Here is a 25,000-nt window from a genome sequence, read left to right as displayed (position 1 = left end):
TGTCGCGATTGCCAAGATCAATGGTGTGTTCTATTGTAGCTGCTATGCCCCACCTATGTGGCCAATAGAACAGTTCAACCAGATGATCGATAGGCTCTCGTCTGACATGGTGGGACGAAAGCCATTTGTCATAGCGGGTGACTTCAACGCTTGGGCGGTGGAGTGGGGCAGCCGCTATACAAATGGCAGGGGCCAAGCGCTTCTGGAGGCGCTTGCGAAACTCGACGCAGTGCTAGTCAATGATGGTTCCGCTAGCACATTCCGTAGGAATGGGGTCGAGTCGTGGATTGACGTAACGTTTGCCAGTCCAAGTTTGGTCCCAGACATGGACTGGAGGGTAGACGAAGGCTACACCCATAGTGATCACCTAGCAATACGCTTCAGGATCAACTTTGGTGTGCAGCATCCTAGGGCGGGTAATCCCTGTCAGGTACGCGGGTGGAAGACCAATCACTTCGACAGCGAAGTTTTCACCGCGGCCCTGGGACTGGAGGCCAACACCGACAGTCTAAGCGGGGATGCGCTGGTAGCTGTTCTATCACGCGCGTGCGACGCCACTATGCCGAGGAAGACCCTGCCAAGAAATGGCAGACGCTCGGTATATTGGTGGAGTGCTGAGATCGCAGCCCTACGGTCAGCTTGCCTACAAGCTAGACGTAGGATGCAGCGAGCCCGCACTGAGGAGGGTAGAGTGGAACGACGTGAAGTGTTTCGTGCTGCGAAATCGGCCCTTAACAAGGCCATCAAGCGCAGCAAGAGAGCGTGTTTTGACAAATTGTGCGAGGAGGCCAACGTGAATCCGTGGGGCGATGCCTACAGGATCGTGATGGCAAAGACCAAAGGGGGCTCCTCACCTCCTGAACGGTCGCCAGAGCGGTTGGCGAGAATTATCGAAGTACTCTTCCCGTCCCGAACCATAAGTCCCTGGCCCCCAGCGCCGCAAGGCACGGCGGGTACGGACGACATGGTGGCCCCGGTGACGAACGAAGAGCTACTTGCAGTTGCTAATTCTCTAGCGGTGAATAAAGCTCCAGGGCCTGATGGAGTTCCAAACAGCGCTCTCAAGTCAGCAATCATGGCGAACCCGAACATGTTCAGGTTGGCTATGCAGAGATGCCTTGACGAGTGCCGTTTTCCGGATAGATGGAAAAGGCAGAAGCTGGTACTGTTGCCGAAGGCCGGGAAGCCGCCTGGCGACCCATCGGCGTACAGACCAATCTGTCTGATTGACACGACGGGCAAATTGCTTGAGAGGATTATCCTCAACAGGCTAACTCCATACGCAGAAGGTATGGAGGGCCTGTCAAGTAATCAGTTCGGTTTTCGAAAGGGAAAGTCCACGGTGGACGCTATCAACTCAGTGGTAAGGACTGCCGAGATAGCGATCCAACGGAAGAGGCGGGGCATTCGATATTGCGCGTTAGTGACACTTGATGTGAAGAACGCATTCAACAGCGCAAGCTGGGATGCCATCGCGCTCTCGTTACACCGGCTTGGCCTGCCGGTGGGCCTGTACCGGATCTTGGAAAGCTACTTCCAGAACCGTGTACTATTATACGAGACCGATGCCGGTCAAAGTGTTCTTATTACCGCAGGAGTTCCGCAAGGTTCAATCCTGGGCCCGGTACTATGGAACCTTATGTATGACGGGGTTCTGAGACTAAAGTTCCCTCCGGGTGTGAAAATCGTCGGTTTCGCCGACGATGTCACCCTGGCGGTCTACGGGGAGTCCATCTCAGAGGTAGAGCTAACGGCGACACACGCGATAAGCATAGTAGCGGAATGGATGAGCGCGAGAGGCCTAGAGCTCGCCCATCACAAGACGGAGGTGGTTGTTGTCAATAACCGCAAGTCGGCACAACAAGCAGTTATCCAAGCGGGAGAAGTTGAGATAACTTCTAAGCGGAGTCTAAAGATTCTTGGGGCCATCATAGACGACAAGCTGACCTTCGGCAGTCATGTCGACTATGCGTGCAAGAAGGCTTCGGTGGCTGTTGCGGCATTATCGAGGATGATGTCCAACAGCTCCAAGGTGTGCGCCAGTAGACGCAGGCTACTGGCCGGTGTCGCCGTATCTATTCTTAGGTACGGTGGACCGTCCTGGGCGAGGGCACTGGGAGTAACCAGTTACCGTCGCAAATTGGAGAGCACCTATCGCTTGATGTGTCTCAGAGTGATATCTGCCTACCGCACGGTATCACATGATGCATCCTGCGTGATAGCGGGTATGATGCCAGTCGGGCTGGTCATCCGGGAAGACGAAGATTGTTTCGAATTGCGTGGCAATAGGGGAGTCCGTGAGCGTGCCAGGGTGACCTCGGTCGCCAGATGGCAACGCGAATGGGACAACTCGTCGAGAGGTAGGTGGACCCACCGGCTGATACCCAACATATCTAGCTGGGTGGGAAGACCCCATGGGGAAGTTCACTTCCATCTGACACAATTCCTGTCAGGCCATGGCTGTTTCCGACAGTACCTCCACAGGTTTGGGCACGCTGAGGCCCCAGTCTGCCCAGGCTGCCCAGGTGTCGACGAAACTGCGGAGCACGTACTATTCGTATGTCCCCGCTTCGACGTCGAAAGAGGCGCTATGCTAGGCGTCTGCGGCTTGGACACAACCCCTGATACCCTTGTACAGGGAATGTGCCAAGCGGTAGAGAAGTGGAACGCAGTTTCGACTGCCACCACTCAGATTGCCTGCCGGCTGCAGAGAGCATGGAGCGCCGAGCAGCAGGCGAGGAGTTAGAGTGAGTGAATTGGCGGATGATAGACGAAGGTATGGTCTACCCATGCCAAGATGGGAGTGAGTGTGCGATAATGTAAGGCACGAGTGAGAGCGTACGCTAAGTACGGCCATCCCCCCAGAAGTAATGCCGAAAGGTAGTTCCTGGGGATGGATGGCGGAGCCCAATGGAGTTTAGTCGGTATTAATGGCTGGTCACCATTTGAGTCCGACACGCCCCCAGTGCACCCCGTGTGGTAGATTGGACCCTACCGTTAGCACGTGTACTGGGCTAGGACATAAAGGTCTTCTCCATTGTTAAAAAAAAAAAAAAAAAAAAAAAAAGACTACCCTTGCTTGGAGGTTGTGTTGGCATACAATGGTGTATGGTCGTGATTTAGGAAATACTTAAGGGTCGTATGTGTATGGCCTAGTATGGCCGTGCATGTATGAAATTTGTTTTTTTTTGTCGCACTGAACCCCTTAAAGTATGCACAATAAGGAAACCAAGCCATCCAGGTGTAGTCATATAATACGCTGAGTGACAGGCAGAGTCATGCACTACGCATGTGCTGCGAGCGATGGCATCATAAGACACAGTCCGAACTTATTGAAAATTCCTTACGCTGGTCTGCACTGCAAGCGACAGGCAGAGTCATGCACTACGCATGTGCTGCGAGCGATGGCATCATAAGACACAGTCCGAACTTATTGAAAATACCAGCGTAGGTAAAAAGTTGCTTACGCTGGTCTGCACTGCAAGCGACAGGCAGAGTCATGCACTACGCATGTACTGCGAGCGATGGCATCATAAGACACAGTCCGAACTTATTGAAAATTCCTTACGCTGGTCTGCACTGCAAGCGACAGGCAGAGTCATGCACTACGCATGTGCTGCGAGCGATGGCATCATAAGACACAGTCCGAACTTATTGAAAATACCAGCGTAGGTAAAAAGTTGCTTACGCTGGTCTGCACTGCAAGCGACAGGCAGAGTCATGCACTACGCATGTGCTGCGAGCGATGGCATCATAAGACACAGTCCGAACTTATTGAAAATTCCTTACGCTGGTCTGCACTGCAAGCGACAGGCAGAGTCATGCACTACGCATGTGCTGCGAGCGATGGCATCATAAGACACAGTCCGAACTTATTGAAAATACCAGCGTAGGTAAAAAGTTGCTTACGCTGGTCTGCACTGCAAGCGACAGGCAGAGTCATGCACTACGCATGTGCTGCGAGCGATGGCATCATAAGACACAGTCCGAACTTATTGAAAATACCAGCGTAGGTAAAAAGTTGCTTACGCTGGTCTGCACTGCAAGCGACAGGCAGAGTCATGCACTACGCATGTGCTGCGAGCGATGGCATCATAAGACACAGTCCGAACTTATTGAAAATACCAGCGTAGGTAAAAAGTTGCTTACGCTGGTCTGCACTGCAAGCGACAGGCAGAGTCATGCACTACGCATGTGCTGCGAGCGATGGCATCATAAGACACAGTCCGAACTTATTGAAAATACCAGCGTAGGTAAAAAGTTGCTTACGCTGGTCTGCACTGCAAGCGACAGGCAGAGTCATGCACTACGCATGTACTGCGAGCGATGGCATCATAAGACACAGTCCGAACTTATTGAAAATTCCTTACGCTGGTCTGCACTGCAAGCGACAGGCAGAGTCATGCACTACGCATGTGCTGCGAGCGATGGCATCATAAGACACAGTCCGAACTTATTGAAAATACCAGCGTAGGTAAAAAGTTGCTTACGCTGGTCTGCACTGCAAGCGACAGGCAGAGTCATGCACTACGCATGTGCTGCGAGCGATGGCATCATAAGACACAGTCCGAACTTATTGAAAATACCAGCGTAGGTAAAAAGTTGCTTACGCTGGTCTGCACTGCAAGCGACAGGCAGAGTCATGCACTACGCATGTGCTGCGAGCGATGGCATCATAAGACACAGTCCGAACTTATTGAAAATACCAGCGTAGGTAAAAAGTTGCTTACGCTGGTCTGCACTGCAAGCGACAGGCAGAGTCATGCACTACGCATGTGCTGCGAGCGATGGCATCATAAGACACAGTCCGAACTTATTGAAAATTCCTTACGCTGGTCTGCACTGCAAGCGACAGGCAGAGTCATGCACTACGCATGTGCTGCGAGCGATGGCATCATAAGACACAGTCCGAACTTATTGAAAATACCAGCGTAGGTAAAAAGTTGCTTACGCTGGTCTGCACTGCAAGCGACAGGCAGAGTCATGCACTACGCATGTACTGCGAGCGATGGCATCATAAGACACAGTCCGAACTTATTGAAAATTCCTTACGCTGGTCTGCACTGCAAGCGACAGGCAGAGTCATGCACTACGCATGTGCTGCGAGCGATGGCATCATAAGACACAGTCCGAACTTATTGAAAATACCAGCGTAGGTAAAAAGTTGCTTACGCTGGTCTGCACTGCAAGCGACAGGCAGAGTCATGCACTACGCATGTACTGCGAGCGATGGCATCATAAGACACAGTCCGAACTTATTGAAAATTCCTTACGCTGGTCTGCACTGCAAGCGACAGGCAGAGTCATGCACTACGCATGTGCTGCGAGCGATGGCATCATAAGACACAGTCCGAACTTATTGAAAATACCAGCGTAGGTAAAAAGTTGCTTACGCTGGTCTGCACTGCAAGCGACAGGCAGAGTCATGCACTACGCATGTGCTGCGAGCGATGGCATCATAAGACACAGTCCGAACTTATTGAAAATACCAGCGTAGGTAAAAAGTTGCTTACGCTGGTCTGCACTGCAAGCGACAGGCAGAGTCATGCACTACGCATGTGCTGCGAGCGATGGCATCATAAGACACAGTCCGAACTTATTGAAAATTCCTTACGCTGGTCTGCACTGCAAGCGACAGGCAGAGTCATGCACTACGCATGTGCTGCGAGCGATGGCATCATAAGACACAGTCCGAACTTATTGAAAATTCCTTACGCTGGTCTGCACTGCAAGCGACAGGCAGAGTCATGCACTACGCATGTGCTGCGAGCGATGGCAATATGAGAGATAGACCAGAGTTGGGTAAATTGTAAAACACATCGATACCGTCCATCTTCGACTGCGAGAGCGACCGTCGGTAGCAAGTGAACATGTGGAAGATCCGCACAAAGAGGAATGGAAAATGTATCTCACTGTACCTGTGCCTAGGCAGACCGATACCAGCCCGATTGGGTTGGTTGCTGCCGCACAAAGCAGAATGCCGATCTGCCCGCAGAACAAACAGCGTAACGACCATGTACGTTTAGCTTGTTTGCATGATGATAGGGCATGTTAAATGTAATAGGTGTATCGCTCGGATGGAATGCGCCGACGCATACACCATACCTTGGCTGATCCACTCGGCCGTAGGGGTGGTGATGATTTTTAGCATAGTAAATGGTGTTAGTAAACTTATTGCATATTTGATAAAAATCTATCTATGGGTGGTGTGACGTTGTATAAATTCATCAAATGTACAATACAATCAATGATTCGGTTCACATCGAAACAGCGGGCGGAGGTAGTAATGTTATACGCGGCGAATGGTAGTTCCATTGTGTCAGCTCAGCGGGCATATGGTGAAAAACACCCTGGCGAACAAGTGCCGTGTGCCAAGACTATTCGTCGGTGGGTGTCAAATTTTGCTGAACATGGCACAGTGAACGATCGACCCCATGCCGTTCATCGACGTGCAATACGTTCCAATGAACTGGTTGACGCGGTCAGAGAGAGCGTCGCGCAAAATCCAACTGAGTCGTATCGCCGTCGCGCGCAGCAGTTTGGGGTCAGTGGTACCACTATGCGGCGCATCTTGAAACATGATTTGCACTTGTTTCCTTATAAGATGCAAGTAACGCAAAGGTTATTGCCAGCGGACTATGCACGTCGTATGCAATATGGCAAAACAGTCGCTCAAGTGGTAGCCACTGAACCTGATTTCTGGAAGCAAATATTGATGACCGACGAGGCTCATTTCACATTGTCGGGCGGAGTTAATAAGCAAAATAGGCGTATTTGGGCCACACGGAATACACACCGGATTCATGAGACGCCATTACATGATCAAAAGGTGACGGTGTGGGCCGGCGTTTGTGCTAAAACCATAATTGGACCTTTTTTTTTCAAAGAAAATGAGCCAATCGATGGGAAGCGATATCGGTGGATGTTAGCTCATTATGTATGGCCACAAATGCGCGAAAAGGGCCTTGAGGGTTATTGGTTCCAACAAGACGGTGCGCCATGTCACACGGCTGCTCAAACAATTGGGGTTTTGCAGAAAAAATTCCCAGGGCGTGTGGTGTCGAAGGGAGGCGACATTGACTGGCCACCGCGGTCTCCAGATTTAACACCTCCCGACTTCTTTTTATGGGGCTATTTGAAAAGCAAAGTATACGCCAATAATCCTCAGACCCTTCTCGAGCTTAAGGATAACATTCGAACTGAGATACGTGCCATACCTCCCGAGATGCTCGAGAAGGTTATGGACAATGCAGCAAAAAGGGCACATAGTGCGGTGGTTCATGGAGGCGGTCACTTGGTCGACGTGGTGTTTAAACACTAGTATGGAGCATGATTTGCAGAGTGCGAGCGGCTATTTGCCCGTGTGATATTCTACCTAGAGGGTGGTTTCGTTGTATTGTACATTTGATGTGGTTTATATACCGTCACACAAGATGGTGCACCCTGTATAGGGAGGTATAGGGTGTCATGGATGTTTTTTATCGCAAAATCAGCCTGAAACTATGCAGCGCCCTGGTGCACATAGGCGTTGAGCGATGACAACTGCTACTCGACAAAAATAGAAGTTAATGGCATGCATACCGGTAAGTTACAGCAGAACATCTATGTACCATATGCAGGGTGCGCCAGAAAGTATGTCGGTCCTCCCGTATACAAAAAAATTATTCTCCTGTATACAAACAGCCATCGGCCTCACGGTCTGCAATGGCAGCGAGCTGGGATATAAACACGCTGAGTGAGCGACGGCAACTACACGGATGCGCATATAAACGCTAAGTGGGTATCGTAGTATCAATGCCGGTTGAAATACGTTAATAGTGCGAAGTGCACTGATCGGCTACCCGCGGCACACCGACAGGCGAAACCATACACTACGTCTGTACTGCGAGCAATGGCAATATGAGGCATAGTTCAAAATTAAACAAAATGCAAAATCAATCCCATCCGAGACGGCTGCGAGAGCGACCGTCGCTAGGAAGATCCGCACAAAGCAGAACATGAAACTTCTCTTATTTTACCAGCGAAAGATCCGCACAAAGCAGAATTGAAAACTTCTCTTATTGTACCGGTTGCTGGTCGGGTTCTTCATTGGACTGGCTGTGCGTGGCTATACAAACACGCAGCTGGCTTTGCATTTGCAAGCTGAGCGACGGTAACGGGAAGGTGCGTGGCGCACCTAGCGTATGCGTCTATGATTGATGTGCTGCTGTGGTAGCGGTAATACACAGTGCGCGTCTTTTATACGTTGCATGTAAGAGGACACTTACGGGAATTGGATTTTCGCCTACTTGGGTATTTATCCCAGACTGGAAATGTTCTAGCGGAATGTTATACATTAGATTGGCAGTCCGTAGAAGGTTATTTGGTTGACCCGTTTAGAAGTTATATGCGATACCAGATATAGCAAAAAAGTCACTATTCGGCATTCGAATGACCCTAGTAGCCTTTGCCTACCACCAAAATATCAGCCCCGTACTCGTATTATCAATACCGACTGAGATACGTTCACTACAACATGCCGACCATGCACACTTATAAGGCATAAGTGGAAGTTAGGCAAAAAGCAAAACACTGGTCCATGCCATGGTGTGTGACCGGCACCGGCAGTATGGCGGTACAACACATGCCGATCATGCACACTTATGAGGCATAAGTGAAAGTTAGGCAAAATGCAAAACACTGGTCCATGCCATGGTGTGTGACCGGTACCGGCAGTATGGCGGTACAACACATGCCAGTCATGCACACTTATGAGGCATAAGTGGGACTTAGGCAAAATGCAAAACACACCACTAGTAGGCTTTGCCTACCACCAAAACATCAGCCCCGTACTCGTAGTATCAATGCCGGCTGAGATGATTCCACCGTGTCGGAGGCAGTGGGTACCCGCAGTGACATACACCACACCTCGGCCGATCGACTCGGCCGTATGGGTGGTGATGATTATTATCAGCGTAAATGGCAGTAGTAAATTAATCCTCATGTTGATGAAAATCTATCACCAGACGCACCAAAGATGGCGAAATGATCTTGGTGTTGAAGCGTGGATCACAATCCAATGGAGTAACGTATAGGAGGTTGGCCCAAGAGGTCTTGGGAAACGGCGCTCAGGTGAGGTCGTTGGGAGCGAAAGTGACTCTCCAGTGTAAGCAACTGGACGAGATCACAAACGCAGAGGACGTCGTCTCGGCCGTTAAGCAGCAGTGCGGCGTCGAGATCGATCAGAACTCTGTACGTATCAGGGAGCGGTTGCTTGGCACGCAGGTAGCTTACTTCAAGTTACCGGCCGCGGAAGCCAAGAAAGTAACCGACAAAGGGAAGTTGAAGATCGGATGGTCAGTATGCCCAGTTAGCATACTCCAGCCGCCTTCAGTGGACCGATGTTTTAAATGTCTGGAGCCAGGCCACAAGTCATACGACTGTAAGGGCCCAGACAGGAGCAAGTTGTGTCGTCGCTGCGGCGAGGAGGGTCACAAGGCGCTGAAATGCGAGAGGGCACCCAAGTGTCTCATCTGCGCTAGCAAGAAGCAGGGCCGCAACCATGTTATGGGCGGACCTGCTTGTCCCTTCGGGGAGGCGGGAAAGAGGAAGTAATGGCAATCGTCACACAGCTGAATCTTAACCACTGCGCACCTGCTCAGCAGTTACTGTGGCAGTCGGTATTGGAGTCGGGGACAGATGTCGCCCTTCTATCCGACCCGTACAACGTCCCTGCCGACAACGGCAACTGGGTGGCGGACGGGTCTGGAATGGCGGCAATCTGTGCAACGGGTCGGTTCCCGGTCCAGGAGGTAGTACAGTCCTCTGCGGAGGGTGTCGCGATTGCCAAGATCAATGGTGTGTTCTATTGTAGCTGCTATGCCCCACCTATGTGGCCAATAGAACAGTTCAACCAGATGATCGATAGGCTCTCGTCTGACATGGTGGGACGAAAGCCATTTGTCATAGCGGGTGACTTCAACGCTTGGGCGGTGGAGTGGGGCAGCCGCTATACAAATGGCAGGGGCCAAGCGCTTCTGGAGGCGCTTGCGAAACTCGACGCAGTGCTAGTCAATGATGGTTCCGCTAGCACATTCCGTAGGAATGGGGTCGAGTCGTGGATTGACGTAACGTTTGCCAGTCCAAGTTTGGTCCCAGACATGGACTGGAGGGTAGACGAAGGCTACACCCATAGTGATCACCTAGCAATACGCTTCAGGATCAACTTTGGTGTGCAGCATCCTAGGGCGGGTAATCCCTGTCAGGTACGCGGGTGGAAGACCAATCACTTCGACAGCGAAGTTTTCACCGCGGCCCTGGGACTGGAGGCCAACACCGACAGTCTAAGCGGGGATGCGCTGGTAGCTGTTCTATCACGCGCGTGCGACGCCACTATGCCGAGGAAGACCCTTCCAAGAAATGGCAGACGCTCGGTATATTGGTGGAGTGCTGAGATCGCAGCCCTACGGTCAGCTTGCCTACAAGCTAGACGTAGGATGCAGCGAGCCCGCACTGAGGAGGGTAGAGTGGAACGACGTGAAGTGTTTCGTGCTGCGAAATCGGCCCTTAACAAGGCCATCAAGCGCAGCAAGAGAGCGTGTTTTGACAAATTGTGCGAGGAGGCCAACGTGAATCCGTGGGGCGATGCCTACAGGATCGTGATGGCAAAGACCAAAGGGGGCTCCTCACCTCCTGAACGGTCGCCAGAGCGGTTGGCGAGAATTATCGAAGTACTCTTCCCGTCCCGAACCATAAGTCCCTGGCCCCCAGCGCCGCAAGGCACGGCGGGTACGGACGACATGGTGGCCCCGGTGACGAACGAAGAGCTACTTGCAGTTGCTAATTCTCTAGCGGTGAATAAAGCTCCAGGGCCTGATGGAGTTCCAAACAGCGCTCTCAAGTCAGCAATCATGGCGAACCCGAACATGTTCAGGTTGGCTATGCAGAGATGCCTTGACGAGTGCCGTTTTCCGGATAGATGGAAAAGGCAGAAGCTGGTACTGTTGCCGAAGGCCGGGAAGCCGCCTGGCGACCCATCGGCGTACAGACCAATCTGTCTGATTGACACGACGGGCAAATTGCTTGAGAGGATTATCCTCAACAGGCTAACTCCATACGCAGAAGGTATGGAGGGCCTGTCAAGTAATCAGTTCGGTTTTCGAAAGGGAAAGTCCACGGTGGACGCTATCAACTCAGTGGTAAGGACTGCCGAGATAGCGATCCAACGGAAGAGGCGGGGCATTCGTTATTGCGCGTTAGTGACACTTGATGTGAAGAACGCATTCAACAGCGCAAGCTGGGATGCCATCGCGCTCTCGTTACACCGGCTTGGCCTGCCGGTGGGCCTGTACCGGATCTTGGAAAGCTACTTCCAGAACCGTGTACTATTATACGAGACCGATGCCGGTCAGCAAAGTGTTCTTATTACCGCAGGAGTTCCGCAAGGTTCAATCCTGGGCCCGGTACTATGGAACCTTATGTATGACGGGGTTCTGAGACTAAAGTTCCCTCCGGGTGTGAAAATCGTCGGTTTCGCCGACGATGTCACCCTGGCGGTCTACGGGGAGTCCATCTCAGAGGTAGAGCTAACGGCGACACACGCGATAAGCATAGTAGCGGAATGGATGAGCGCGAGAGGCCTAGAGCTCGCCCATCACAAGACGGAGGTGGTTGTTGTCAATAACCGCAAGTCGGCACAACAAGCAGTTATCCAAGCGGGAGAAGTTGAGATAACTTCTAAGCGGAGTCTAAAGATTCTTGGGGCCATCATAGACGACAAGCTGACCTTCGGCAGTCATGTCGACTATGCGTGCAAGAAGGCTTCGGTGGCTGTTGCGGCATTATCGAGGATGATGTCCAACAGCTCCAAGGTGTGCGCCAGTAGACGCAGGCTACTGGCCGGTGTCGCCGTATCTATTCTTAGGTACGGTGGACCGTCCTGGGCGAGGGCACTGGGAGTAACCAGTTACCGTCGCAAATTGGAGAGCACCTATCGCTTGATGTGTCTCAGAGTGATATCTGCCTACCGCACGGTATCACATGATGCATCCTGCGTGATAGCGGGTATGATGCCAGTCGGGCTGGTCATCCGGGAAGACGAAGATTGTTTCGAATTGCGTGGCAATAGGGGAGTCCGTGAGCGTGCCAGGGTGACCTCGGTCGCCAGATGGCAACGCGAATGGGACAACTCGTCGAGAGGTAGGTGGACCCACCGGCTGATACCCAACATATCTAGCTGGGTGGGAAGACCCCATGGGGAAGTTCACTTCCATCTGACACAATTCCTGTCAGGCCATGGCTGTTTCCGACAGTACCTCCACAGGTTTGGGCACGCTGAGGCCCCAGTCTGCCCAGGCTGCCCAGGTGTCGACGAAACTGCGGAGCACGTACTATTCGTATGTCCCCGCTTCGACGTCGAAAGAGGCGCTATGCTAGGCGTCTGCGGCTTGGACACAACCCCTGATACCCTTGTACAGGGAATGTGCCAAGCGGTAGAGAAGTGGAACGCAGTTTCGACTGCCACCACTCAGATTGCCTGCCGGCTGCAGAGAGCATGGAGCGCCGAGCAGCAGGCGAGGAGTTAGAGTGAGTGAATTGGCGGATGATAGACGAAGGTATGGTCTACCCATGCCAAGATGGGAGTGAGTGTGCGATAATGTAAGGCACGAGTGAGAGCGTACGCTAAGTACGGCCATCCCCCCAGAAGTAATGCCGAAAGGTAGTTCCTGGGGATGGATGGCGGAGCCCAATGGAGTTTAGTCGGTATTAATGGCTGGTCACCATTTGAGTCCGACACGCCCCCAGTGCACCCCGTGTGGTAGATTGGACCCTACCGTTAGCACGTGTACTGGGCTAGGACATAAAGGTCTTCTCCATTGTTAAAAAAAAAAAAAAAAAAAAAAAAGACTACCCTTGCTTGGAGGTTGTGTTGGCATACAATGGTGTATGGTCGTGATTTAGGAAATACTTAAGGGTCGTATGTGTATGGCCTAGTATGGCCGTGCATGTATGAAATTTGTTTTTTTTTGTCGCACTGAACCCCTTAAAGTATGCACAATAAGGAAACCAAGCCATCCAGGTGTAGTCATATAATACGCTGAGTGACAGGCAGAGTCATGCACTACGCATGTGCTGCGAGCGATGGCATCATAAGACACAGTCCGAACTTATTGAAAATTCCTTACGCTGGTCTGCACTGCAAGCGACAGGCAGAGTCATGCACTACGCATGTGCTGCGAGCGATGGCATCATAAGACACAGTCCGAACTTATTGAAAATACCAGCGTAGATAAAAAGTTGCTTACGCTGGTCTGCACTGCAAGCGACAGGCAGAGTCATGCACTACGCATGTACTGCGAGCGATGGCATCATAAGACACAGTCCGAACTTATTGAAAATTCCTTACGCTGGTCTGCACTGCAAGCGACAGGCAGAGTCATGCACTACGCATGTGCTGCGAGCGATGGCATCATAAGACACAGTCCGAACTTATTGAAAATACCAGCGTAGGTAAAAAGTTGCTTACGCTGGTCTGCACTGCAAGCGACAGGCAGAGTCATGCACTACGCATGTGCTGCGAGCGATGGCATCATAAGACACAGTCCGAACTTATTGAAAATACCAGCGTAGGTAAAAAGTTGCTTACGCTGGTCTGCACTGCAAGCGACAGGCAGAGTCATGCACTACGCATGTGCTGCGAGCGATGGCATCATAAGACACAGTCCGAACTTATTGAAAATACCAGCGTAGGTAAAAAGTTGCTTACGCTGGTCTGCACTGCAAGCGACAGGCAGAGTCATGCACTACGCATGTACTGCGAGCGATGGCATCATAAGACACAGTCCGAACTTATTGAAAATTCCTTACGCTGGTCTGCACTGCAAGCGACAGGCAGAGTCATGCACTACGCATGTGCTGCGAGCGATGGCATCATAAGACACAGTCCGAACTTATTGAAAATACCAGCGTAGGTAAAAAGTTGCTTACGCTGGTCTGCACTGCAAGCGACAGGCAGAGTCATGCACTACGCATGTACTGCGAGCGATGGCATCATAAGACACAGTCCGAACTTATTGAAAATTCCTTACGCTGGTCTGCACTGCAAGCGACAGGCAGAGTCATGCACTACGCATGTGCTGCGAGCGATGGCATCATAAGACACAGTCCGAACTTATTGAAAATACCAGCGTAGGTAAAAAGTTGCTTACGCTGGTCTGCACTGCAAGCGACAGGCAGAGTCATGCACTACGCATGTGCTGCGAGCGATGGCATCATAAGACACAGTCCGAACTTATTGAAAATACCAGCGTAGGTAAAAAGTTGCTTACGCTGGTCTGCACTGCAAGCGACAGGCAGAGTCATGCACTACGCATGTGCTGCGAGCGATGGCATCATAAGACACAGTCCGAACTTATTGAAAATACCAGCGTAGGTAAAAAGTTGCTTACGCTGGTCTGCACTGCAAGCGACAGGCAGAGTCATGCACTACGCATGTGCTGCGAGCGATGGCATCATAAGACACAGTCCGAACTTATTGAAAATACCAGCGTAGGTAAAAAGTTGCTTACGCTGGTCTGCACTGCAAGCGACAGGCAGAGTCATGCACTACGCATGTACTGCGAGCGATGGCATCATAAGACACAGTCCGAACTTATTGAAAATTCCTTACGCTGGTCTGCACTGCAAGCGACAGGCAGAGTCATGCACTACGCATGTGCTGCGAGCGATGGCATCATAAGACACAGTCCGAACTTATTGAAAATACCAGCGTAGGTAAAAAGTTGCTTACGCTGGTCTGCACTGCAAGCGACAGGCAGAGTCATGCACTACGCATGTACTGCGAGCGATGGCATCATAAGACACAGTCCGAACTTATTGAAAATTCCTTACGCTGGTCTGCACTGCAAGCGACAGGCAGAGTCATGCACTACGCATGTGCTGCGAGCGATGGCATCATAAGACACAGTCCGAACTTATTGAAAATACCAGCGTAGGTAAAAAGTTGCTTACGCTGGTCTGCACTGCAAGCGACAGGCAGAGTCATGCACTACGCATGTGCTGCGAGCGATGGCATCATAAGACACAGTCCGAACTTATTGAAAATACCAGCGTAGGTAAAAAGTTGCTTACGCTGGTCTGCACTGCAAGCGACAGGCAGAGTCATGCACTACGCATGTGCTGCGAGCGATGGCATCATAAGACACAGTCCGAACTTATTGAAAATTCCTTACGCTGGTCTGCACTGCAAGCGACAGGCAGAGTCATGCACTACGCATGTGCTGCGAGCGATGGCATCATAAGACACAGTCCGAACTTATTGAAAATTCCTTACGCTGGTCTGCACTGCAAGCGACAGGCAGAGTCATGCACTACGCATGTGCTGCGAGCGATGGCAATATGAGAGATAGACCAGAGTTGGGTAAATTGTAAAACACATCGATACCGTCCATCTTCGACTGCGAGAGCGACCGTCGGTAGCAAGTGAACATGTGGAAGATCCGCACAAAGAGGAATGGAAAATGTATCTCACTGTACCTGTGCCTAGGCAGACCGATACCAGCCCGATTGGGTTGGTTGCTGCCGCACAAAGCAGAATGCCGATCTGCCCGCAGAACAAACAGCGTAACGACCATGTACGTTTAGCTTGTTTGCATGATGATAGGGCATGTTAAATGTAATAGGTGTATCGCTCGGATGGAATGCGCCGACGCATACACCATACCTTGGCTGATCCACTCGGCCGTAGGGGTGGTGATGATTTTTAGCATAGTAAATGGTGTTAGTAAACTTATTGCATATTTGATAAAAATCTATCTATGGGTGGTGTGACGTTGTATAAATTCATCAAATGTACAATACAATCAATGATTCGGTTCACATCGAAACAGCGGGCGGAGGTAGTAATGTTATACGCGGCGAATGGTAGTTCCATTGTGTCAGCTCAGCGGGCATATGGTGAAAAACACCCTGGCGAACAAGTGCCGTGTGCCAAGACTATTCGTCGGTGGGTGTCAAATTTTGCTGAACATGGCACAGTGAACGATCGACCCCATGCCGTTCATCGACGTGCAATACGTTCCAATGAACTGGTTGACGCGGTCAGAGAGAGCGTCGCGCAAAATCCAACTGAGTCGTATCGCCGTCGCGCGCAGCAGTTTGGGGTCAGTGGTACCACTATGCGGCGCATCTTGAAACATGATTTGCACTTGTTTCCTTATAAGATGCAAGTAACGCAAAGATTATTGCCAGCGGACTATGCACGTCGTATGCAATATGGCAAAACAGTCGCTCAGGCCGGCAAATGCCTGGGCAATGCGCAATACAGACCCGGTGGTTAGCCACAGTGGTCCTAAGCCTCTTGCCCAGGAACTCCTATCTCTACCTCCCCGCGGAACCGGCTGGGATACGAGTAGCCATAGGAATGTTCGGGTAGCCAACTCGTTGGGACTATGGTCGTATGCTGACAGGGAAGGGGGGCCGTGTAGTTGCCGGCATACAATAGCGCTACGGACCACCCGTTCCGGTGATATGGGCCCACCAAACGGGGTAACCCCAATTCCAAGGCGTGAAGCGATCCGTGCCGAGGGATGAATGATCGGGGGGGTGAAAAAGATGCCCGATCGTTAACGGAGCCTGTGGGGTACCTGGGCACCCCCCACAGTAAGTGTCTCTTACCACGTTAATGCGGAGCTCTGGCGTGGCGGACCTATTTTCTCGCGCAACTCGTGGGTCTTCATATGAGTCTTTGCAATAACAATAAAAAAGTATGCGATAAGGAGGCGGAAGTGTTTACGGCGCTGAACCCCTTTGCCAAAGGGGGTCTGGCGAGGTCTCCCCCAACAGGGGCTGACAGCGGAGTGAAGGTGGCCGCAAATAACGGCACCAAAGGTGAAATGGAGGTGGTAGGAGATGATACTACCAGCACGCTTGGCGGACCACTACCTGCGATGCAGGAAGTTGCCAAGCAGCTGGATAGCATCATCGAATTCACAAGCGGGAGGAGTAACATCAGTAAGGATCTAAAACAGAACCTGCTGGTGCTTCGTCAGGCTGTTCGAGTCGCAAGACAAGAACAAGTAGCCTACATGAAGAGGTGGACGGAAAGAGAGAAGGCCGACCGCGGTATCCAAACCGAGGCCTTCTCCTTCCATGGCGGAGCGACGATGGCGCAGGAGGCGATAGATTTCGCCTTATCGGCCACCAAACGCTTAATGGAGGGGGAGACTGCGAAGCGGCCTAGGCCTAATGTAGGCACGCGCAGCAATGCCAAACGACGGGCAACCAACAAGGCCAAACGTCGCTTGGGTGGTGCGGATCCGGGTGCGAAGGATCCCGCAGGGCGGCGTCCCGAGAAGGCGACTTCCCAGCCTAAAAAGGCGAAAGCCGCCAATCGGGCGCGCACTGCGGAGCGACCTGGCACCAGCCTGCCGGCGCCATCGGTACAAGATGGCGAATGGCAGGTGGTTAGCAGGGAGCGGAAGTCCAACGCACCTCGACCCGCTAAGAAGAAGGCGAGGGATAGAGGAGAGGCCCTGTTGGTGAAAACCAACGGGGGCAGCTATGCGGATGTCCTAAAATCGATGCGGGCGGCCGAAAGCCTCTCGAATTTAGGACAGGATGTGCGAAGCGTCAGACGCACCAAAGATGGCGAAATAATCTTGGTGCTGAAGCGTGGATCACAATCCAATGGAGCAACGTATAGGAGGTTGGCCCAAGAGGTCTTGGGAAACGGCGCTCAGGTGAGGTCGTTGGGAGCGGAAGTGACTCTCCAGTGTAAGCAACTGGACGAGATTACAAACGCAGAGGACGTCGTCTCGGCCGTTAAGCAGCAGTGCGGCGTCGAGATCGATCAGAACTCTGTACGTATCAGGGAGCGGTTGCTTGGCACGCAGGTAGCTTACTTCAAGTTACCGGCCGCGGAAGCCAAGAAAGTAACCGACAAAGGGAAGTTGAAGATCGGATGGTCAGTATGCCCAGTTAGCATACTCCAGCCGCCTTCAGTGGACCGATGTTTTAAATGTCTGGAGCCAGGCCACAAGTCATACGACTGTAAGGGCCCAGACAGGAGCAAGTTGTGTCGTCGCTGCGGCGAGGAGGGACACAAGGCGCTGAAATGCGAGAGGGCACCCAAGTGTCTCATCTGCGCTAGCAAGAAGCAGGGCCGCAACCATGTTATGGGCGGACCTGCTTGTCCCTTCGGGGAGGCGGGAAAGAGGAAGTAATGGCAATCGTCACACAGCTGAATCTTAACCACTGCGCACCTGCTCAGCAGTTACTGTGGCAGTCGGTATTGGAGTCGGGGACAGATGTCGTCCTCCTATCCGACCCGTACAACGTCCCTGCCGACAACGGCAACTGGGTGGCGGACGGGTCTGGAATGGCGGCAATCTGTGCAACGGGTCGGTTCCCGGTCCAGGAGGTAGTACAGTCCTCTGCGGAGGGTGTCGCGATTGCCAAGATCAATGGTGTGTTCTATTGTAGCTGCTATGCCCCACCTATGTGGCCAATAGAACAGTTCAACCAGATGATCGATAGGCTCTCGTCTGACATGGTGGGACGAAAGCCGTTTGTCATAGCGGGTGACTTCAACGCTTGGGCGGTGGAGTGGGGCAGCCGCTATACAAATGGTAGGGGCCAAGCGCTTCTGGAGGCGCTTGCGAAACTCGACGCAGTGCTAGTCAATGATGGTTCCGCTAGCACATTCCGTAGGAATGGGGTCGAGTCGTGGATTGACGTAACGTTTGCCAGTCCAAGTCTGATCCCAGACATGGACTGGAGGGTAGACGAAGGCTACACCCATAGTGATCACCTAGCAATACGCTTCAAGATCAACTTTGGTGTGCAGCATTCTAGGGCGGGTAATCCCTGTCAGGTACGCGGGTGGAAGACCAATCACTTCGACAGCGAAGTTTTCACCGCGGCCCTGGGACTGGAGGCCAACACCGACAGTCTAAGCGGGGATGCGCTGGTAGCTGTTCTATCACGCGCGTGCGACGCCACTATGCCGAGGAAGACCCTGCCAAGAAATGGCAGACGCTCGGTATATTGGTGGAGTGCTGAGATCGCAGCCCTACGGTCAGCTTGCCTACAAGCTAGACGTAGGATGCAGCGAGCCCGCACTGAGGAGGGTAGAGTGGAACGACGTGAAGTGTTTCGTGCTGCGAAATCGGCCCTTAACAAGGCCATCAAGCGCAGCAAGAGAGCGTGTTTTGACAAATTGTGCGAGGAGGCCAACGTGAATCCGTGGGGCGATGCCTACAGGATCGTGATGGCAAAGACCAAAGGGGGCTCCTCACCTCCTGAACGGTCGCCAGAACGGTTGGCGAGAATTATCGAAGTACTCTTCCCGTCCCGAACCATAAGTCCCTGGCCCCCAGCGCCGCAAGGCACGGCGGGTACGGACGACATGGTGGCCCCGGTGACGAACGAAGAGCTACTTGCAGTTGCTAATTCTCTAGCGGTGAATAAAGCTCCAGGGCCTGATGGAGTTCCAAACAGCGCTCTCAAGTCAGCAATCATGGCGAACCCGAACATGTTCAGGTTGGCCATGCAGAGATGCCTTGACGAGTGCCGTTTTCCGGATAGATGGAAAAGGCAGAAGCTGGTACTGTTGCCGAAGGCCGGGAAGCCACCTGGCGACCCATCAGCGTACAGACCAATCTGTCTGATTGACACGACGGGCAAATTGCTTGAGAGGATTATCCTCAACAGGCTAACTCCATACGCAGAAGGTATGGACGGCCTGTCAAGTAATCAGTTCGGTTTTCGAAAGGGAAAGTCCACGGTGGACGCTATCAACTCAGTGGTAAGGACTGCCGAGATAGCGATCCAACGGAAGAGGCGGGGCATTCGATATTGCGCGTTAGTGACACTTGACGTGAAGAACGCATTCAACAGCGCAAGCTGGGATGCCATCGCGCTCTCGTTACACCGGCTTGGCCTGCCGGTGGGCCTGTACCGGATCTTGGAAAGCTACTTCCAGAACCGTGTACTATTATACGAGACCGATGCCGGTCAGCAAAGTGTTCTTATTACCGCAGGAGTTCCGCAAGGTTCAATCCTGGGCCCGGTACTATGGAACCTTATGTATGACGGGGTTCTGAGACTAAAGTTCCCTCCGGGTGTGAAAATCGTCGGTTTCGCCGACGATGTCACCCTGGCGGTCTACGGGGAGTCAATCTCAGAGGTAGAACTAACGGCGACACACGCGATAAGCATAGTGGCGGAATGGATGAGCGCGAGAGGCCTAGAGCTCGCCCATCACAAGACGGAGGTGGTTGTTGTCAATAACCGCAAGTCGGCACAACAAGCAGTTATCCAAGCGGGAGAAGTTGAGATAACTTCTAAGCGGAGTCTGAAGATTCTTGGGGCCATCATAGACGACAAGCTGACCTTCGGCAGTCATGTCGACTATGCGTGCAAGAAGGCTTCGGTGGCTGTTGCGGCATTATCGAGGATGATGTCCAACAGCTCCAAGGTGTGCGCCAGTAGACGCAGGCTACTGGCCGGTGTCGCCGTATCTATTCTTAGGTACGGTGGACCGTCCTGGGCGAGGGCACTGGGAGTAACCAGTTACCGTCGCAAATTGGAGAGCACCTATCGCTTGATGTGTCTCAGAGTGATATCTGCCTACCGCACGGTATCACATGATGCATCCTGCGTGATAGCGGGTATGATGCCAGTCGGGCTGGTCATCCGGGAAGACGAAGATTGTTTCGAATTGCGTGGCAATAGGGGAGTCCGTGAGCGTGCCAGGGTGACCTCGGTCGCCAGATGGCAACGCGAATGGGACAACTCGTCGAGAGGTAGGTGGACCCACCGGCTGATACCCAACATATCTAGCTGGGTGGGAAGACCCCATGGGGAAGTTCACTTCCATCTGACACAATTCCTGTCAGGCCATGGCTGTTTCCGACAGTACCTCCACAGGTTTGGGCACGCTGAGGCCCCAGTCTGCCCAGACTGCCCAGGTGTCGACGAAACTGCGGAGCACGTACTATTCGTATGTCCCCGCTTCGACGTCGAAAGAGGCGCTATGCTAGGCGTCTGCGGCTTGGACACAACCCCTGATACCCTTGTACAGGGGATGTGCCAAGCGGTAGAGAAGTGGAACGCAGTTTCGACTGCCACCACTCAGATTGCCTGCCGGCTGCAGAGAGCATGGAGCGCCGAGCAGCAGGCGAGGAGTTAGAGTGAGTGAATTGGCGGATGATAGACGAAGGTATGGTCTACCCATGCCAAGATGGGAGTGAGTGTGCGATAATGTAAGGCACGAGTGAGAGCGTACGCTAAGTACGGCCATCCCCCCAGAAGTAATGCCGAAAGGTAGTTCCTGGGGATGGATGGCGGAGCCCAATGGAGTTTAGTCGGTATTAATGGCTGGTCACCATTTGAGTCCGACACGCCCCCAGTGCACCCCGTGCGGTAGATTGGACCCTACCAATAGCACGTGTACTGGGTTAGGACATAAAGGTCTTCTCCATTGTTAAAAAAAAAAAAAAAAAAAAAAACAGTCGCTCAAGTGGTAGCCACTGAACCTGATTTCTGGAAGCAAATATTGATGACCGACGAGGCTCATTTCACATTGTCGGGCGGAGTTAATAAGCAAAATAGGCGTATTTGGGCCACACGGAATACACACCGGATTCATGAGACGCCATTACATGATCAAAAGGTGACGGTGTGGGCCGGCGTTTGTGCTAAAACCATAATTGGACCTTTTTTTTTCAAAGAAAATGAGCCAATCGATGGGAAGCGATATCGGTGGATGTTAGCTCATTATGTATGGCCACAAATGCGCGAAAAGGGCCTTGAGGGTTATTGGTTCCAACAAGACGGTGCGCCATGTCACACGGCTGCTCAAACAATTGGGGTTTTGCAGAAAAAATTCCCAGGGCGTGTGGTGTCGAAGGGAGGCGACATTGACTGGCCACCGCGGTCTCCAGATTTAACACCTCCCGACTTCTTTTTATGGGGCTATTTGAAAAGCAAAGTATACGCCAATAATCCTCAGACCCTTCTCGAGCTTAAGGATAACATTCGAACTGAGATACGTGCCATACCTCCCGAGATGCTCGAGAAGGTTATGGACAATGCAGCAAAAAGGGCACATAGTGCGGTGGTTCATGGAGGCGGTCACTTGGTCGACGTGGTGTTTAAACACTAGTATGGAGCATGATTTGCAGAGTGCGAGCGGCTATTTGCCCGTGTGATATTCTACCTAGAGGGTGGTTTCGTTGTATTGTACATTTGATGTGGTTTATATACCGTCACACAAGATGGTGCACCCTGTATAGGGAGGTATAGGGTGTCATGCATGTTTTTTATCGCAAAATCAGCCTGAAACTATGCAGCGCCCTGGTGCACATAGGCGTTGAGCGATGACAACTGCTACTCGACAAAAATAGAAGTTAATGGCATGCATACCGGTAAGTTACAGCAGAACATCTATGTACCATATGCAGGGTGCGCCAGAAAGTATGTCGGTCCTCCCGTATACAAAAAAATTATTCTCCTGTATACAAACAGCCATCGGCCTCACGGTCTGCAATGGCAGCGAGCTGGGATATAAACACGCTGAGTGAGCGACGGCAACTACACGGATGCGCATATAAACGCTAAGTGGGTATCGTAGTATCAATGCCGGTTGAAATACGTTAATAGTGCGAAGTGCACTGATCGGCTACCCGCGGCACACCGACAGGCGAAACCATACACTACGTCTGTACTGCGAGCAATGGCAATATGAGGCATAGTTCAAAATTAAACAAAATGCAAAATCAATCCCATCCGAGACGGCTGCGAGAGCGACCGTCGCTAGGAAGATCCGCACAAAGCAGAACATGAAACTTCTCTTATTTTACCAGCGAAAGATCCGCACAAAGCAGAATTGAAAACTTCTCTTATTGTACCGGTTGCTGGTCGGGTTCTTCATTGGACTGGCTGTGCGTGCCTATACAAACACGCAGCTGGCTTTGCATTTGCAAGCTGAGCGACGGTAACGGGAAGGTGCGTGGCGCACCTAGCGTATGCGTCTATGATTGATGTGCTGCTGTGGTAGCGGTAATACACAGTGCGCGTCTTTTATACGTTGCATGTAAGAGGACACTTACGGGAATTGGATTTTCGCCTACTTGGGTATTTATCCCAGACTGGAAATGTTCTAGCGGAATGTTATACATTAGATTGGCAGTCCGTAGAAGGTTATTTGGTTGACCCGTTTAGAAGTTATATGCGATACCAGATATAGCAAAAAAGTCACTATTCGGCATTCGAATGACCCTAGTAGCCTTTGCCTACCACCAAAATATCAGCCCCGTACTCGTATTATCAATACCGACTGAGATACGTTCACTACAACATGCCGACCATGCACACTTATAAGGCATAAGTGGAAGTTAGGCAAAAAGCAAAACACTGGTCCATGCCATGGTGTGTGACCGGCACCGGCAGTATGGCGGTACAACACATGCCGATCATGCACACTTATGAGGCATAAGTGAAAGTTAGGCAAAATGCAAAACACTGGTCCATGCCATGGTGTGTGACCGGTACCGGCAGTATGGCGGTACAACACATGCCAGTCATGCACACTTATGAGGCATAAGTGGGACTTAGGCAAAATGCAAAACACACCACTAGTAGGCTTTGCCTACCACCAAAACATCAGCCCCGTACTCGTAGTATCAATGCCGGCTGAGATGATTCCACCGTGTCGGAGGCAGTGGGTACCCGCAGTGACATACACCACACCTCGGCCGATCGACTCGGCCGTATGGGTGGTGATGATTATTATCAGCGTAAATGGCAGTAGTAAATTAATCCTCATGTTGATGAAAATCTATCTATAGGGAGTGTGGTAATCGTGAAGATGTATGGCAAAAAGGCATTTCCGACTATCACAGTGTATGCGGGTATACCAGAGGTCCGAGGCACTGGTAACGGCCACCCGAAAACACTACTCCCACTGGCGGGTTCGAATTGAGCGAGCGGTGTAGGTTTTGGAAAGGAAAAAAGTCGAACGTAATGCGAGGGTATGCGGCAAGCCTAGCCATATGGTCCACTACGATACAGGCGGTCTGTCCGGCGGTGCACGGGTGGATGTATCGAAGGTATGCAAAATGCAAATACGCAATGTATGAATGGGTCCGTATGGCAGCAAAGAGGCAAAAGCGTGTAAGAGGGTTGGCTTGTAGTGATGAGAGGATGGCTGGTCGGACATAGAGAAGTTATGCAAAATGCAAACACGCAATGTATGAATGGGTCCGTATGGCAGCAAAGAGGCAAAAGCGTGTAAGAGGGTTGGCTTGTAGTGATGAGAGGATGGCTGGTCGGACATAGAGAAGTTATGCAAAATGCAAATACACATTGTGTGTATGGGTCCGTATGGCAGCAAAGAGGCAAAAGCGTGTAAGAGGGTTGGCTTGTAGTGATGAGAGGATGGCTGGTCGGACATAGAGAAGTTATGCAAAATGCAAACACGCAATGTATGAATGGGTCCGTATGGCAGCAAAGAGGCAAAAGCGTGTAAGAGGGTTGGCTTGTAGTGATGAGAGGATGGCTGGTCGGACATAGAGAAGTTATGCAAAATGCAAATACACATTGTGTGTATGGGTCCGTATGGCAGCAAAGAGGCAAAAGCGTGTAAGAGGGTTGGCTTGTAGTGATGAGAGGATGGCTGGTCGGACATAGAGAAGTTATGCAAAATGCAAATACACATTGTGTGTATGGGTCCGTATGGCAGCAAAGAGGCAAAAGCGTGTAAGAGGGTTGGCTTGTAGTGATGAGAGGATGGCTGGTCGGACATAGAGAAGTTATGCAAAATGCAAATACACATTGTGTGTATGGGTCCGTATGGCAGCAAAGAGGCAAAAGCGTGTAAGAGGGTTGGCTTGTAGTGATGAGAGGATGGCTGGTCGGACATAGAGAAGTTATGCAAAATGCAAATACACATTGTGTGTATGGGTCCGTATGGCAGCCAAGAGGCGAAAGTGTGTAAGAAGGTTGGCTTGTAGTGATGAGA

The sequence above is a fragment of the Topomyia yanbarensis genome, unplaced genomic scaffold (genome assembly GCF_030247195.1).
Source record: "Topomyia yanbarensis strain Yona2022 unplaced genomic scaffold, ASM3024719v1 HiC_scaffold_157, whole genome shotgun sequence".
NCBI lineage: Eukaryota > Metazoa > Arthropoda > Insecta > Diptera > Culicidae > Topomyia > Topomyia yanbarensis.
This window is presented reverse-complemented; position numbering follows the sequence as displayed.